At 48.5% G+C, this 16,595-nt stretch overlaps 1 pseudogene; it reads left to right on the forward strand.

Annotated features, from left to right (window-relative positions):
• The first annotated feature begins 5,768 nt into the window (after positions 1 to 5,768).
• On the forward strand, positions 5,769 to 7,043 carry LOC123130896 (uncharacterized; annotated as a pseudogene).
• Positions 7,044 to 16,595: the final 9,552 nt, after the last annotated feature.

Below are 16,595 nucleotides of genomic sequence, written 5' to 3' on the forward strand. Positions count from 1 at the left end.
GCGCCGGTCCAGCTCCCACCGCCGCCGCCCAGCTCCGGACTGGGCCAGTCCACACCGGGAGGACTTCCGATCCAGCAGGTCCGGTTTCCGCCGTCACCGTCCCCGATACCGGCCTGGCTAATCGGGACATCGCCACCGCCAGTTTACACAGAGGCCGGGGACCCACCGGTACCCACGCTGCAGCCTAGGGCCTCGTCCGGCTCTGCGAGGGCCTACGACGGCCTTCCCACCGTTGACCGGGCGCCGTCATCATCACTGCTCCGCACCGCCGAGCCGGTCGGCCATGGCGCGCCGACCCAGACGCCGCCACGGTTCGCCAAGATCGATTTCGCCACTTATGACGGCACGGAGGACCCGCTTAACTGGCTCAACCAGTGTGAGCAGTTTTTCCGTGGCCAGCGTACGCTCGCGTCGGAGCGCACTTGGCTGGCATCCTACCACCTCCGCAGTGCAGCCCAGACCTGGTTCTACGCCCTCGAGCAGGACAAGGGCAGCATGCCCCCTTGGGAGCGCTTCTGCGAGCTCTGCCTCCTTCGCTTTGGGCCTCCGCTTCGCGGGAGCCGCCTGGCGGAGCTCGGCCGCCTTCCCTTCACCTCCACGGTGCAGGACTCCGCCGACCGTTTCCAGGCCCTGGTATGCCATGCGTCGGGCATGACGGCGCAACAGCAGGCCGACCTCTTTGTCGGTGGACTTCCGGATCACATCCGCGTGGACGTGGAGCTTCGGGGACCCCAGGATCTCCAGTCGGTCATGTACTACGCCCGCGCGTTCGAGCGCCGCGCGATGGCCATCCAGCAGGAATCACCGTCCCGGACCGCTGGGTCGCTACCCGGGCCGGATTCCTCGCAGGGTCGGCCTGCGCAGGCTTCTGCAGCACCCCTCGCCGTGACCGCGGCGCGCCCATTCCGCCGGCTCACCTCAGTCGAGCTACTCGAGCGTCGCCGTCAAGGGTTGTGCTTCAAATGCGACGAGCCCTACACGCCAGGCCATGCCTGCCCGCGACTCTTCTACCTAGAGGTTGCAGACTACATTCCGGAGGACGCCGTCGCCGCCGACCTGGCCGCCCCAGCCGTCGAGAAGGTGTTTGACGCTGGTTGATCGCCTCGAGGAGTTCCGCAAGCGCTTCCCCACCTTACAGCTCGAGGACGAGCTGTTTGTGCAGGCGGGGAGAAGTGTTATGGCCGGTTTAACTAGGCCCACTGGGCAATCTTAGCCCACAAGTTATCTTAAGTTAATTCTTATGCAAGTTATCTTAGGTTAATTCTTATGCAAGTTATCTAGGTTATAAATATAGGCTGTAAGACTCTTTTTGGAATTGAGCAATAAGAATGTTATTATCCCTATTGCTCGGCTCCCAGAGGAGCCGGAACCCTAGCCGCCTCTAACCCTAGCCGCCGCCGCCATCTCCCTCCGACGCGCCGGTGCCCAGCCGCCGGCGCGCCCGATCATCGCCCCGTCCCACTCCATCCTTCCCCTACAACCTCCGGAGCAGGTCCGGTAGGACCCCTGGTTCTACCACACATTGAGACTATTGGTTCTTCATCTACTTCACTCTTTTCGCAGGAGATTTTCTCAACAAGATAAAATATAGCTTGGGAAATAATGTACATTGGAACTGAGGTCATTTGGCTCAGTCAAAGATTTACTTACAGTTTAGGATCATGAACTAGGATACTGATTATTTTGCAATGAACTCTGATGTTTGGTCGCAATGGAGGTCATTAAATAGTACACTTCTTGGTTTGCTAAAATGGCAATATAGTTAATAAAACTGCTTCGGACATGAAATAATGTCATTTCTTGCAACTTTGATTACAATTGCAGGGCATTGTTCAGATAAGCCGTCGACTTCCCTTGAAATTGCACAGGAAAGTCAAACAAATTAAACTTGGCAAAGTACAAACTTAGTTACTCACCGAAAATATCTGCAGCAGAACTCTGTTTGCAAGTGATAATGTCCCACCATTCCACAACAGCGATCAAACTCCACAAAAATCTGCCAACAAAATGCAACTGTGAGGTAAAAATAAATCACTTCAATCAGCTTGTATTAACTTTGTAGCATACTTGTCTGCTATTGTCCATTCCAACAGCTGCTAAGGTAACCTTTGTCAGAGCATTAGAAATTGCAGGAGGAAGCACCAGTACAAGTTCACCTCCCAACCTTTCGAGGCATCTCGGATTTACACGCAAAACGTGCACTATTCGTTCATCACAAAAATTAGGAGGCAACAGCAGTGATATACCCAACAAGTTAACTACAATATTTTTATTGTACTTCATGCATATGTATAGCACCGACGATTCTACAGTAGTTTCTGAATGTGGATTCATCGCTGATCCATTAAGTATGTCTCTCTTATCTTGTTTGTGGGGTTTGCAGACCCGTAGGAGAGATCTTGCTGCTGCTCTTATTCCAAGAGGGTTTAATCTGGATCCTAGGAAAATGGACAAAGATTTGCTTTCTTTAAACATATTTTCTTTTGCAAGTAAATATTACACAATATCAAAGCAACCAACGTGGTTTGGACTATTTCAGGCAGGACTAGCTTTGTTAGGATTCAAGGTTGTAGCTTTCGACAAGATGGTAATATACCTTTAAGATGGTTAGCTTTGTTAAATACTACTCCCTCTGTCCCATAATATAAGAGTGTTTTTTACACTAGTGTAGTGTAAAAAACGCTCTTATATTATGGGACGGGGGGAGTACATCTTGTGGAATGAGCTACAACATCAAAGTAGATACTAAATTTCAGTGTCTTCCAATTTTGTGTACTGTAAACATGAAATTCAAAGATGCCAGGACACAAAAAAAAATTGCATAGCGGAAGGTTAGAACTTGGAAGAGGACCCAGCAGGCAGCGGCGGCATGGAGGAGGAGGAGCAGTCCGGCGGCGTCGAGCCGTTGAGCCGTCAGCCGGGAGGACTGGAGGAGGAGGCGCGTCTAGGGTTGGAAATTGGGGATCGTTCTCGATCGGTTTCTCCAGGTTCAGGTCGCTCCGTGAACTGAATCCATCTAATGGGCTGGGCCACAACGTGTATATACTACTACTATATGGGCTCACTTAAGACCATTCAGTTTTTTTTTAGGGACTTAAGACCATTCAGTTTGCTCGTTCTTCCTCCTCGGAAGCAACTAGTTAACACGAGAGCAACTAAGTAAGAAGTACTCCTTCAAACAAGAAGCTTTACAACCTCCTTGAGGCCTTGTTCGGTTACAATAGATTAGTTCCCCTAATGGAACTAATACCTGCCGGTATTGGGTGTCAGCACCTGACCCTTGTGGGGGTTGACTCCCTGCCACAAAGATGATCGGGGCTTCTTTCTTCCATTCGGTTAAGCCCACGCCCCCGCTACGTATTACGAGAGAGAGAGGCGGATTTTTTCCACGGATGGGCTGGAGCTGATTTTTTCCTCGCGGTTTTGAGGGGTTTTGACGGAGGAAAGATCCCCTCGAGGCTTAACCGAATGCGTCAAACGAAAACGCGGAGATTATTTCCTAGTGGGGCCGATCCGCCTGGATCCCCGTGGTTTGGGCCCAAAACCACGCGGGGAAGGGCGTAACCGAACATAGCCTGAAATATTGAGGGCTAAGTCTGTTTTGTGTTTTATGTGCAGGTAGCGAGGACTTTTGTAGAAGATATTCGTACTGGTTCGATAAACCTTAATTCTCAATCGAGGGAAATACTTATTGTCAGGTTAATTCACCCTTACACTAAGGGTTACCCAACCACACTTAGGAGAGAGCAAGCAGCACCTCATGGACATTACCATGAATTCTACACCAACACCCTAAGTGCCAAGAGGATCTATGACTATCCTTAACCTTATATGAGACATGGCTATACTACATCAAGCAGACACCTTGTGTATACTCAAGTACCAAGGATGGAGAAGCAAGGGAACAAGTCCAAGCCATGGCGAAAGAGGAGTAACGAGAAAAAGAAGAGCCATCACAAAAAACGAGGAGAAGAAGCGAAGGTTGACCATGCAATCAGGCCAGACATCCGGACTCAAGTCCGAACAAAAAGGTTCCCTGGATAACCTTCTGGTCTGCTTGTCCGTACCCAGCCCAGACATCTAGCTAGGCGACAGAGGTATCATCCCTCAAGTCGGACATGAAACAGACCTAGTTATTTATTGTTTGTCAATCTTGTGATTGTTGTGTGGATTTGTGAAGAGAGCATGTGTGATTGGATCTATGTCCATGAGTGGTTGTGTTTGTGATTTCTTGTGTTTCCCTTGTGATTGAGTGTTCCTCTTGATCCGTCCCTAATTCATGAAAGATTGGGCAACCTAGGGTTTGACACTATATCATGTTTACTTTCCGCACTTTTATGTATTGAAGAGATGCACTTGGTGAACCTATGAACTCTGGTCTAGTTTTTAGATAAGAATCGCCTTCCAACATTTTTTGCAAGTACTTTTATTTTTGGTTTTGTTCTATTCCTAAAATACAAAAAAAAATACCACATTATCTTTTAATTATCTTGTGCAACTAGCAAGACTAGCAAGGTTGACACCCATGCTAACTTTGTTGGGGACACATTTGGATTGTAGAATATTATATTGTTGTAGGGAACCACACCTTTCCGGATTGATACATTGATTTCTAAAATTGAGGAACAATTACTGTGCACTACAAACTCCTTCACTTGGAAGCCGAACACATTGTCACTTGACAACAAGCAATGAAGTTTGGTCATCACCACCACCACGCCACCCCCTCCCCCGCGCGCGGGATGATGCTTACAATCTTCGTACTGTTTACCGTTTTGTGCAAACTTTTGGACGCAAAAAAACACCCATGTCTTCTGAGATATCATACATCTCTAACCTACCTCTCTGGGCGCACCGACTCATATCCGCCAAACCTAAGAGGACACACCGGCATAACATGACAGCCGATCTCAACATATCGACCGATCTTAAGAGGACACATCTCTAACCTAACTATCTCCCCCATGTGTTTATTAAGAGAATAACATGACAGTATGGCGCCAAAGCAAAGTATATGCAAGGTGGAGGCAACTTGGCGGGGCCGACAACAGCTATATATGAAGAAGATTTTTCCTTAGCTCGCTATTTTGGTCATGTATTTCTTTTAGTTTACCCCCAGCTAAAGTAATATTGTGGTGCATATACTAGCTAGACGCACAAGGCGAGGGGTTTTTTGCGGCGGATTTTTTTCGCAGGGGTGAAGAGGGGGTTATTCTTGATGATCTTCTGGCAGACGATGTGTCCATTTTGCCAATCAATAAAGCACGTCATGAAGGCTTTAAGGGGACACCACCGGCAGGACGCCGCCCCTCGCTAGGCCGATAGCCTTTAGTTTTTTTTTCTTTATCGTCTTCGTTAGCGCTGCGTCGCTATGTACCCGCCTTCGGGCTTGTATTCGTTTTGCTGTGTTGTTCCGCTAAACCTTGTTGCACTTTGATGGACGTGTTGGATTTGTAAGGGCCTCGGTTTAAGGCCGGGCAAGCGCCTCCTTTCTAAAAAAACGTCATGAAGGAGCTGAGTCTACAGGGCGGGCGTCTTTCGGCCCACGAGCGAGCGAGCACAACGGAGCCGTTGCCCACCTGCAGACGCCGTGCACGCCCACCTCGTTCCCGTCGCCGGCGCCGGACGTCCGGTACACCAACCCAACCCAAACCCATCCCATCCCATCCCAATTTTAAAGCGCGCACAAAAAGTGGGGGAGAAAACAAAACAAAACAAAAGCCAGGCGCAGCGCAGCGAGTGGACGAAAGCAAAGAGAGGGAGAGCGAGCAACACCGGCAGCGCAAACGTCCCCACCCCACCCCCACCCTGCCTTTGGGCCGCTGCCCTGCCACCAATGGCGAATAATTCGCTCTCCCACCACCTCCTCCTCCCGCTCGCCGGCGACGACGACCCCGCCTCCTCCTCCTCCTCCTCCGCCCTCGCCTTCCCCTCCTTCTGGCCGCCCTTCCCCTCCCTCCTCTCCGACTCCGACCCCGACGCGCCCTTCTTCCCTCCCCGCCGCATGGACCGCCGCGTCGCCGCCCGGCAGGACACCGCCGCGGCGTTCCTCGGCCTCGACTTCCACGACGAGGACTACGGCGCCGACTGGGCGTGGGCGGCGCCGGACGATCCCGGCCTGCCGCTCTGCTGGGACTGCCTGCAACTGGAGGAGCACGACGCCCACCAGCGCTGGGACCTCGCGCTCAGCGACGCCGACGAGTGGGAGCAGGTCGCCGCCCGGGGCCACGAGGAGGAGGCCGAGCCCCCCGCGGCGCGGAGCCTCGAGTGGGAGGTGCTCCTCGCCGCCAGCAGCCTGGGCGGCCTCATCATCGACGAGGACGTCGACGACGCCGGCGTCATCGGCGGCGGCGGCATCGAGACGTACTTCCTCGACGGCGGCGCCGACGACGACGACGACATGCTGTTCGGGCAGGTGGCCGCGGAGGCGGGGCACGAGCCCCCGGCCAAGGGCGGGCGCGCGGCGGCGAAAGCCGCCGTGGAGGGCCTCCCGACGGTGGTGGACGCGGCCCGGGGCGGCGCGCAGTGCGCGGTGTGCAAGGACGGCATCGAGGCCGGCGAGGGGGCCCGGAGGCTGCCGTGCGCGCACCTCTACCACGACGCCTGCATCCTGCCGTGGCTCGCCATCCGCAACACCTGCCCGCTGTGCCGCCACGAGCTGCCCACCGACGACCCCGACTACGAGAAGTGGAAGGCCAGGCGGGATGCCGATGCCAACGGCGACAGGTACGGCATCGCCGCCGGTCATCCTGCTGAATGATGACTGCAGAGACCAGTAATTCGCTTCATGGATTAGGCATTGTGGTGCCAGTGCATTTGCGATAGCTGAGTGTGTTGCAGAAATTCTTTTTGATCATGAAGGGGAGCGTGGATGAAATGGATGTGAATTGGCGGGTTTTTTTCCATTTCATACAGAATGATACTACGAATAAGGTGCATTTTCAATACGAATAACGGTGTACGTAGATGCAATCTATCTTTTCCAATGGAATGCAAAGAGAAGGAATAAGAATCGCCGACGAGGCCTCCACTCTGTCGCTGAACGATATCTGTGGTGTAATTCTACATGAAGATTTGGCTTGTTCTCCAGAGATGCTGTAGGCAACACAAATTCAAATTCCTTGTGATTTCTGCGCTCAGGACGACTCTTGCAGCAAAGTTTCATTTGAGAAACTGTGTTTCTTTTTGATGAGACAGAGCAGGGCTATGCACTCTGCTGGCACTGGACCATCCTGAATCTGAAGTGAAACGAAAGGAGAAAATCCCAAATAAACTGGGGGAAATCTATACTGCCAGCTCGTGTGTTTCTTGCTCTGCACAAGGCGTGGCGCTTGAGATAGTGTCGCCGGGGTGTTGACCCTGCCAGGAGAAGGTCAGCGGGACCTTTCTGCCGTTGGAAGATAGGCCGGCGGCCCATGTTGCCCCGCCGCTTTGCGTATGGAAGTGGCGTTGCCGTTGGCACGTATGCGTCGCGACGTGAAGGGGAGGAGTACGGAGCGGAGATGCGCGGCGTCGCAGCAAACGTAATCCGCCGCGTGCTGTGTAAAGGCGGCCACCTCGCCGGCTCGCCGGCCTCGCGAACGCCGAACCCTACTGCCGCATGTGCTTGCTTGTTTTCCGCACGTAGTAGTAGCAGTAGCTTGGAAGCACGGCGTGCTCGCTCGAAAAGGAGTGGAATCGATCCCTCCTCCCGCCGAAGGAACCAATGCATCTGTTCTATTCGATCGGCAGCCTTTGCTTGTCTCGCACCTTTTTTTTCCGGGGCAAATAGGAGTTTTGTTCTATAATAATGCAACCGCTTATATATACATGCATACACTCATCACTATAAACGCACACACGCACACCATATCCTAACGAGCATCTTCGATACACTAAGCCGGCATATCATCCTGAGATCTTACAAAGTCACCGTAGGCTCCTCGTAGTCGACGAGAATGTCTCCTCCCACCGAACGCGCATCGCTGTAAATCATACCTTTTTCCTGGCTTGTCACATGTGTTTGTTGCTTCTAAAATGAAAAAAAAAATAAAAACCGCGTAACTATACATCATGGGACTGGCTTTTTCTCGCATAAAACTATGTTGAAAAAAAATAAGACATTTGTGGCATTGAAAATGTTCCCGTGTTTTAGACAAAATGTATGTGACATTTTTTTAAATCACAAATTTCGAAAAAGATATGTGCCATTTAAAAAATTGTCCATGCATTTCACTAAATATGTTACTTTTTTAAAAGGTTAATAGAATGTAAATAAATGTTCATGTAGTTGTTTTTTTTCTATCATTCAAAATAAATCAAAGTTTGGTTGAAAAAAATAGCACATGAAAAATTTCAAAACATATATTTTTAAATGTTTGTGATGTATACAAAACTGTACAATGTCTATGAAAAATATACATGTGTTAGAAAAAAGAAAATAATAAAAGTAAAAGTAAAACAAGAAAAGGAGAAAAAAGGGTAAAAAAACAAAGAAAGATGAAACCAAAAAGAAACATTGAAAACCAACATAGAAAACCAAATAGAAAACAAAAAATAAAATAAAAAATAAAATAAGAAAATCAGTAATAAGAAACAAAAAATGCAGGAAGGTTCTAAAACAGGTCCAAGCCGGTCTATAGAACATTTCAAAAACTGCCAGCCGATTCGAAACAAACAAGCCGCACGGCCAGAAGTGAGGCTACCGTAGCTCTTCTTTAGAGTGACCCTGATGGTAGTGTCTGCAGCGGACGCGGACGTTTGGTCTATGGGTGTACATACACTTTATATGAAAAATAGTAATTAACTAAAAACTTTAGAAATTATGAAAATACTTTGGAAATAAACTTGATCTTTCATTGTACTTGTTAAACAATTCCACAAAAATAAAAACCACTAATAACTTCTTTAAAATGAAAAAACGGCCAAAATAGTGTGAATAGTGAACTATAATATGAAATATTTTTCCTCAAGTCAACACTGCAATTTTATTTGCGAAATTTATATACTAGTGCAAAATAAGGTCAAGATTATTTCAGATAAACGTCTAAACTTATTTGGCTTTGTTTTTGAAATTATTAAATGATTTCCCATATAGGGTCAGGGTGTACCTACATCCAGGGAGCAAGGGGTATTTCCCCGCCTGCGGCACACTTATAAGTTATAAATGGGCTATGCCCACTATGACGTCTGATCGCTAGCTAGTCACTATGGTTGCTTAAAAGTTTGAATATTTTCATGGCTTATTTAAAAACCAAAATTGTGCAGTGTAAAAACTTTCGGATGCACAACTTTAAAAAAATGTTTGTACCATTCATAGAAATGATCATGCATTTAATATGTTCCCGCATTTTAAAAAATATGTTCATGACATTTCAAAAATACAATGTAAAAAAAGGTTCATGCAATTAGAAAATTTCATGTACCATTCAAAACATATGTTTGGCACATTTTTAGAAAAGGTTTATGCAATGTAAACTAATTGGTGTGGTTTTTTTTTCAAATAGTTGTCTCATTAAAAAATCAGCATTTATTAAAAAAAATCACATGTATTTAAAACAATGTTTATACAATGAAAACAAATGTTCATGTAATTAAACAAATGTTTGATCCTATTAAAAAAAAGTTCAATGTGTATTTAAAAATATTTAACATTTATTCCAAAAAAATATCAAAGCATGTATTTGAAAAATGTTGGACGTGTATCAAAAAATGGTCCACATGTATACGAAAAAGTACAATGTGTACAATATAGACATGTATTGAAAAAGGGGGAAAATGACAAAAAATCGGTAAACAAACACAGAAAAAAACACATAGAACCTTCCCAAAATCAATTTAAAGGGTTGGCCTAGTAAGACGTGAGCGCCCCCATCATCAAAGGCGAAACCAGGCTATGTATAGCTATAAGCAAGATAAAGTCCTGGCGAGAAAAACACCATGGCTCCAATGTTCCTCTGCTGCAACTTCACACATGTACAGGCTAATTGGTGTAATGCCAATATTTGGCATGCCATGTGCTAGCAAGTATAATAAATGGCTACCAATTGGATCTTGTCTCTCTCTAAAAAGTTGTCAATTTTGCAAATTTTCAGTTTTGTCAAATGTTGGCTTGCCAAATATTGGCACCTAACCAATTAGAATCGAAATTTTTAGTCATTATCCAAGAGAAGCTAATGCGGCAGCACCGCCCACCCCCGCCCGTCGCCCCTTTCGTGTTGTAATCACTGTTGATATAGCTATTGTGTCCAATTAATATAATCTGTCATGAAGGCTTCCCCTAAAAAAGTACATATATGTGACACACGATATCATTAATTTTGCCATCTTTTGTGTCCTAACATATGCATGAACATATAATTACATAAAACTCCTACAATAACATATATCTTAATGTCTTATTTAAATAAACTTTCGTTTAATATCTTCTATGAATACACCAAGCTGGTCGCAAGGTGTATGTCTTTCATGCCAAGAACACCAGGGCTGCCTTTCATGACTTTCAGGTATTGTTGGTTGATATTTTATTGCAAAATATCATGCTTGCGATACTTTTTCACTTATGACTACATGTGAAGTGATCTTTACCAATGTTCCAAAGTCTTGCAGTATGAAGTGCTCAGTCTAGATGGTCTCGTTTCTCAAAGGTATGATGGTAGCAGCACGCCAGCATAGTAATGGTTTTGAACCGCCACAAGTATTTAATATTATGAATAGATCGAAAGTTTCTCCGCAAAATAAAAATAAAATGTCACTATTTGCATACCAGTGAAGATTTTTCTTGCCATAAAAGAAAGCACTCTTAGGGTCAAGGTAAAATTCACCATGTTTTCTTTCTCTTTGGGCCACCATACCATGAATTGTAGAGATGCACTTTGTGATTTGTCATAAATGTAATGAGAAATGAAATCGAAAGAGTATATATAGAGAGAAAACAATGTTTCATACAAGCAATGCGAGGTCGATGACACTTTCATGTATGATAAATCAAAGCCCAACCTTTCAAATTTTGCTTTGATTGTCTATGAACTGAAGTAAAAAAACACTGATATGAGATTTCTAATTGGTCCACGGCCTATCAAAACCATTGTTCCAACCACTGCTAGTCTGTGCGATAGTGTAAACAACAAAGGAAAAGTCATCAAAATTTGCTTTGATTTACTTCTTTCGGTTGGTCATGGCCCAGTTTATGTAAGTACTCGAATGTAGAAACCCCGAGCAATAATTGAAATAACTGTGTGAATTATGAATGTTATAAAATTCATCCATTTTATACATAGGTTTCAAATTTGAATTTAAAAAGGAACCGTGTTGAACGTATTTTCCAAATATTTCCTTACAGTTGGTGATTTGCAACGTTTATGTAAAGATTTGAGTTTTTAACTATACTATAATTTCGAAATCACTGAAATGCGGAGAGAACATCTTCAATTTACGAAAGTTGGTATTTCTGTCCTAACGCTATGATATGTGTGAACCAACACTTGTGGAAAAAATAAATAATAAATTTTAGACATCAAAATTTATGTTTTCTAAATTATTGTAATGTAATATCGTAAGAAACCTAGGCCAACTGACGTTGCAACATAGGATACATTGTCCAACCTTGGGTCCAACACTTGCCATGACATCCAGTTAATCAAAGTAAAACCGGATGAGCGCTTTAGCATTTGTGACTATACCTTTTATACCCAAGGGATTCGCATCGGTCACTCTGCTTCGTGTTGCTGCCATCAGCTTCGAGTACTGTTATCGAAATTGGATGTTATTCATAATAACACCAAGGTGTTGCTTAATTTGCCAAATATTAATAGTAATTGTTCCAAAAAAAAAAGAAGTTACTCGTTCTCCCCAAAGAAGAGCCTGATGATCATATTGGGCAAGCTCTCGATATTGATGCTGATACAGCATAGAAGACAGTAGGACACTTGCTGTCCACACATTGCTAAAGCCGTTGTAAAGTGTTTCCGTCAATCAGCTCTCCTCGAGCTCGAAATACATTTAATAACATTTCCAAGTGCCGTGTTCTCTTTTGCGTTCTCGTAACAAAAGTACAGAGAAAAATGGAAGGGGAGGAACACATCCAGCTTTGTGCCCGCACTTTGCACACGCAGGACAAAACCACGCTGCTTTATTACGATCCAACCGGCGTGGCGATTTAAGTGACGACAAAGCAAAAGCAGTACAGTACGCGACGGTGAAATCCCGTCTGCTTTCAGTGACACGCTGACACGCGCGCGCTCGGCACAGGCGCTGCCGCGTCGATGGGACGAGACGAGGCAGCGCGACGACGCGGCGGAGCAAGAAGATCTTTTTACCGTCGCGGCATGAGAGATCATAGGGAGGGAGGTCCGTCTCGAAGGATTCGCCGAGATACGGGAGGCGGAGGCTGCTGACGGACGCCGCATAATAACAGAATTTTCACTGCTGCTGATGATCGACATGCCCGCGACGTGCGCCAGAGCCTCCACGGTCGCGAGCCAGGCCGCCGGCTGACGCGCGGGGCCCGGCGAGTTAGGTCGGGCACGTCGCACCGGACAGGAGACCCACTCACTCGCCGGCGCCGAACGGATAGGCACGGGAGCACGGCCACGTACGTACGCGACGAATTGCGGCCGCACGGCACCACCACCACAACGTGAGCGCACGTAGGGCAAAGTTGACGTCGACGTCCCCACGGCCGGCAGCTCTCCGTCTCGCTCTCGCACGTACGGGAACGGGAGCAAAGGCAAAGCGGGGGGCCGGAGAGCGACGGGGCGGCGGCGAGGGGGTCGACACCTCGCCGGGCGGGCGGGGCAACGCGACTGACAGGCGCCACTCGTGTCCCCGCCCGCCTCTTCTTTCCCGGCGACGTAGCGGGCGGGCGGGCGTGCTCCGAGCGCGCGCGGCTGGCTGTCCGCGTCGCCTTTCGACGCAACCGGCATTAGCGGTGCGCGCGCATGATTAGCTAATTATTATTCGTAATCGCACCGGCTGGGGGTACGTACATGCGTACGGTGTGCTTAGCCGGGTGGTAAAGCGGCCCATTGTTTATGCTACGCCCAGCCAGCCGACCAACGTAATTGGGCTAGCAAGTGGTTACTTGGCTCACGCCTCACGGTACTGGTGCAGTTCGAAGGCGCACGCGATCTTGTTTATATCTTCGCTTTCCGGCCGTGCCGGGGTTAGTGAGTGAGTGAGTGAGTGAGTTTGGCAGGTTAATCTTCTTCTCCCTTCGTTTGGGCCTACCATCAAGAGTTTTCTGCTGTCTCAAGTGCCCTATGCTCGTACTTTGTTGCACATATGTGAATCAGAGGATAAGGATGATGGTACTTTGTTGCACATACTCCCTCCTTCCATCTATATAGGTAATGCGTTTTTGAGGCTAACTTTGACCAAATGTTAGAGCAATAATATATAACATGCAACTTACACAAAGCACATCATCAAATTCATACGTGAATGGACCTTTCAATGATATAATCTTCACATTGTGCATGTCATGTACTATTAATCTTGTCAATAGTCAAAGGCGGTCTTAAAAAACGCATTAGACCCTATATAAATGGAAGGAGGGAGCATGTGAATTAGTAAGGCTGGCTAAGCTTGAAATCAAAGGATAAAGATGATGGTGGAGGTGGATAGAAATGAGGCAGAAAAAAGAGGTGAAATCAAAGGAGAAAGAACTGATGAAAAAAAATCGAAAGTTAAATATCAGAGCCAGGTTTCGATCCTGGGACCTGTGGGTTATGGGCCCACCACGCTTCCGCTGCGCCACTCTGATTTTGATGTGTTGCTTTGTTCTCGAGCGTTTATATTCTGTGGTTACGGTTATGGTACCGCCCTGAAACAACCGAGAACGAAGCGCGGTGCTCCGAGAGGGAGTACTGCACGGTACGAATCCCACGTACACCCGCATGAAATATCGGAGGAAAGGCGCGCTCCAGTGAGTGGGGCTAGATTTACGTCGAGTATGTACGGCACGAGCACTGCCGCCGTATATGGTCGATCGTACGTGGGGCGGCACGAAGGGAAGGAACGGGGAGGGCACCAGCGCGCGCGCGACACGCGCCCGGGCCCCGCCACCCCGGCCGGCCGGCATTCCGTCGTGCACTCGTGGCCGCCCGCGCGTGTGCCTGCCATACGACGCCCCGACCCCGAGTTTTGGCTTTGCCATTTGTTGCACCCCCTCCCTTTCTCCGGCGTCGTCGAGGGCTCTACGGGCGTGGCTGTTGACCCGCGCGCGCCACCGGACTCGGAGATTGTAAGACAATAGAGTTGGGGGAACCGGCTCAACCCTCTAGGGGTGGCCTATCTCACATATATATAACAAACGGGTACAAGTTACATCATACGTATATGTACGTATACAACTACAGAGACTATACAGTCTAACACTCTCCCTCAATCTTAGCCACTTCCTAAAGAATCTAGAAGGGTAAGATTGCGCCTACAAGTCTCAAACTGTGGAAGAGGTAATGGCTTGGTGAAGATGTCCGCAAGTTGATCCTTGGAAGAGATAAACTTGATCTGTAGTTGCTTTTGAGATACCCGTTCCCGTACAAAATGATAGTCCACTTCAATGTGTTTCGTTCGGGCATGGAATACCGGATTAGCAGATAGGTATGTAGCACCGATGTTATCACACCAAAAAATAGGGGACTGTGACTGAGATATTCCCAACTCCTGAAGCAAAGACTGTATCCAGATAATTTCTGCAGTTGCATTAGGCACAGCCTTATACTCAGCTTCAGTACTGCTACGTGAAACAGTAGCCTGTTTCCGAGCACTCCAGGCGATCAAAGTAGAACCAAAGAACACATCATAGCCCCCCGTGGATCGCCTGTCATCTGGACTGCCAGCCCAATCCGCATCAGAATACGCCGAGATGACCCCAGAGGGATTCGGTCGAATGTGCAAACCATAGGACAACATGAAACGAATGTAGCGCAAGATGCGCTTCACTGCAGACCAATGAGTATCACGAGGTGCCTGAAGATACTGACATACTTTGTTAACTGCAAAAGAGATGTCAGGACGTGTGATAGTCACGTACTGCAAACCACCAACAATACTCCTGTACTGTGTCGCATCAGCAGAAGACAGGAGATCACCAGCAACAGCAGTAATCCTGTCAGTAGCAGACATATGTGTAGTAGTCGGTTTGCACTTAAGCATCCCAGCTCGCTGTAACAAATCCAAGGAGTACTTCTTTTGCGTCATAATCAGACCACTGAACACAGAAGCAACCTCAACTCCAAGAAAGTAGTGAAGCCGCCCAAGATCTTTGACCGCAAAATCAGCACCAAGAGACCGAACAAGAGCATCAGCAGCCGACTGAGAGGAACTGACAAGGATAATATCATCCACATAAACAAGCAGATACATGGTAACTGCAGGCCTCTGAAGAAGAAACAACGAGGAGTCAGCAGCTGAGGATGCAAAACCATGAGCACGAAGGGCCGTCGCAAGACGAGCATGCCAAGCACGAGGAGCTTGCTTCAGACCATAGAGTGCTTTAGTAAGCCGACATAGATAATCAGGACGATCGGGATCAGAGAACCCTGGAGGCTGCCGCATATATACCTCCTCTTCGAGAACACCATGGAGAAAAGCATTCTGCACATCCAGCTGACGAAGAGACCAACCCCGAGTAACTGCAAGAGAGAGAAGAAGCCTGATAGTAGTAGGTTTAACCACTGGACTGAAGGTGTCTTCATAATCAAGACCATAACGCTGCCGAAAACCTCGAGCAACCAGCCGCGCCTTGTAGCGCTCAATAGAACCATCTGAATGCTTCTTCACTTTGAAAACCCATTTGGAGTCAATGACATTAACACGGGGTGGTGGCGGAACAAGAGTCCATGTCTTGTTACGAAGGAGAGCATGATACTCCTGCTCCATAGCCTCTCGCCAATGAGGTAGACTCAAAGCAGCCTGATACGTGCGCGGTTCAGAGGAAGGATCCGCACGAGCAGCAGCCATACAGGCAGCCAACCAAGCAACAGTCCCATCATGTCGTTGTTTAGGCTGAAAGATGCCACTGCGACTCCGTGTATGTGGTCGCTGAGGGAGCAGAGTAGGTACAGGAGCCGGAGAGGACTCTGGTGATGATGGCGACGATGGCGAGGACAGCTCGGCTGACGACGGAGAGACCTCGGAGAGCGCCGGTGAGGGCACACCGGAGACCGGTGAGCTTGTCCCAGGCGTAACCGGCGAGGAAGGCCGAGGAAGCGACGAGGCCGGCGTGACCGAGCAAGGTGGCGAGGCCTGCTCAGAAGCCAGAGGCACCGAGGGCGGCGAGCAACGCAGCGAGGCCAGGGGCGCCGAGGCCGACGGGGCCACCGGGCTGCATGGCACCGAGGCCGGCTCAGGAGCCGGGTGTGTCGAGGCCGACGGGGCCACCGGGCTGCATGGCGAGGAAACCAGCCTAGGCAAGACCGGCCCAGACTCCTCTGGTGCGGTAGTCGCGACAGGCCGAAGCGGCGAGGCCGGCCCAGAGTCCATGGGCGTAGAAGCATGCGTTGCGGGAAGATCGACCGGACGTGCATGGGCACGGGGGCCGAGGCCATGCAACTCACCATGATCGTCGTGAGCCACTGGCGCCTCCAGAAGTTCCAAGCGCGCCCCACGTCCAG

The sequence above is a fragment of the Triticum aestivum genome, chromosome 6A (genome assembly GCF_018294505.1).
Source record: "Triticum aestivum cultivar Chinese Spring chromosome 6A, IWGSC CS RefSeq v2.1, whole genome shotgun sequence".
In the NCBI taxonomy this organism is placed as follows: Eukaryota; Viridiplantae; Streptophyta; class Magnoliopsida; order Poales; family Poaceae; genus Triticum; species Triticum aestivum.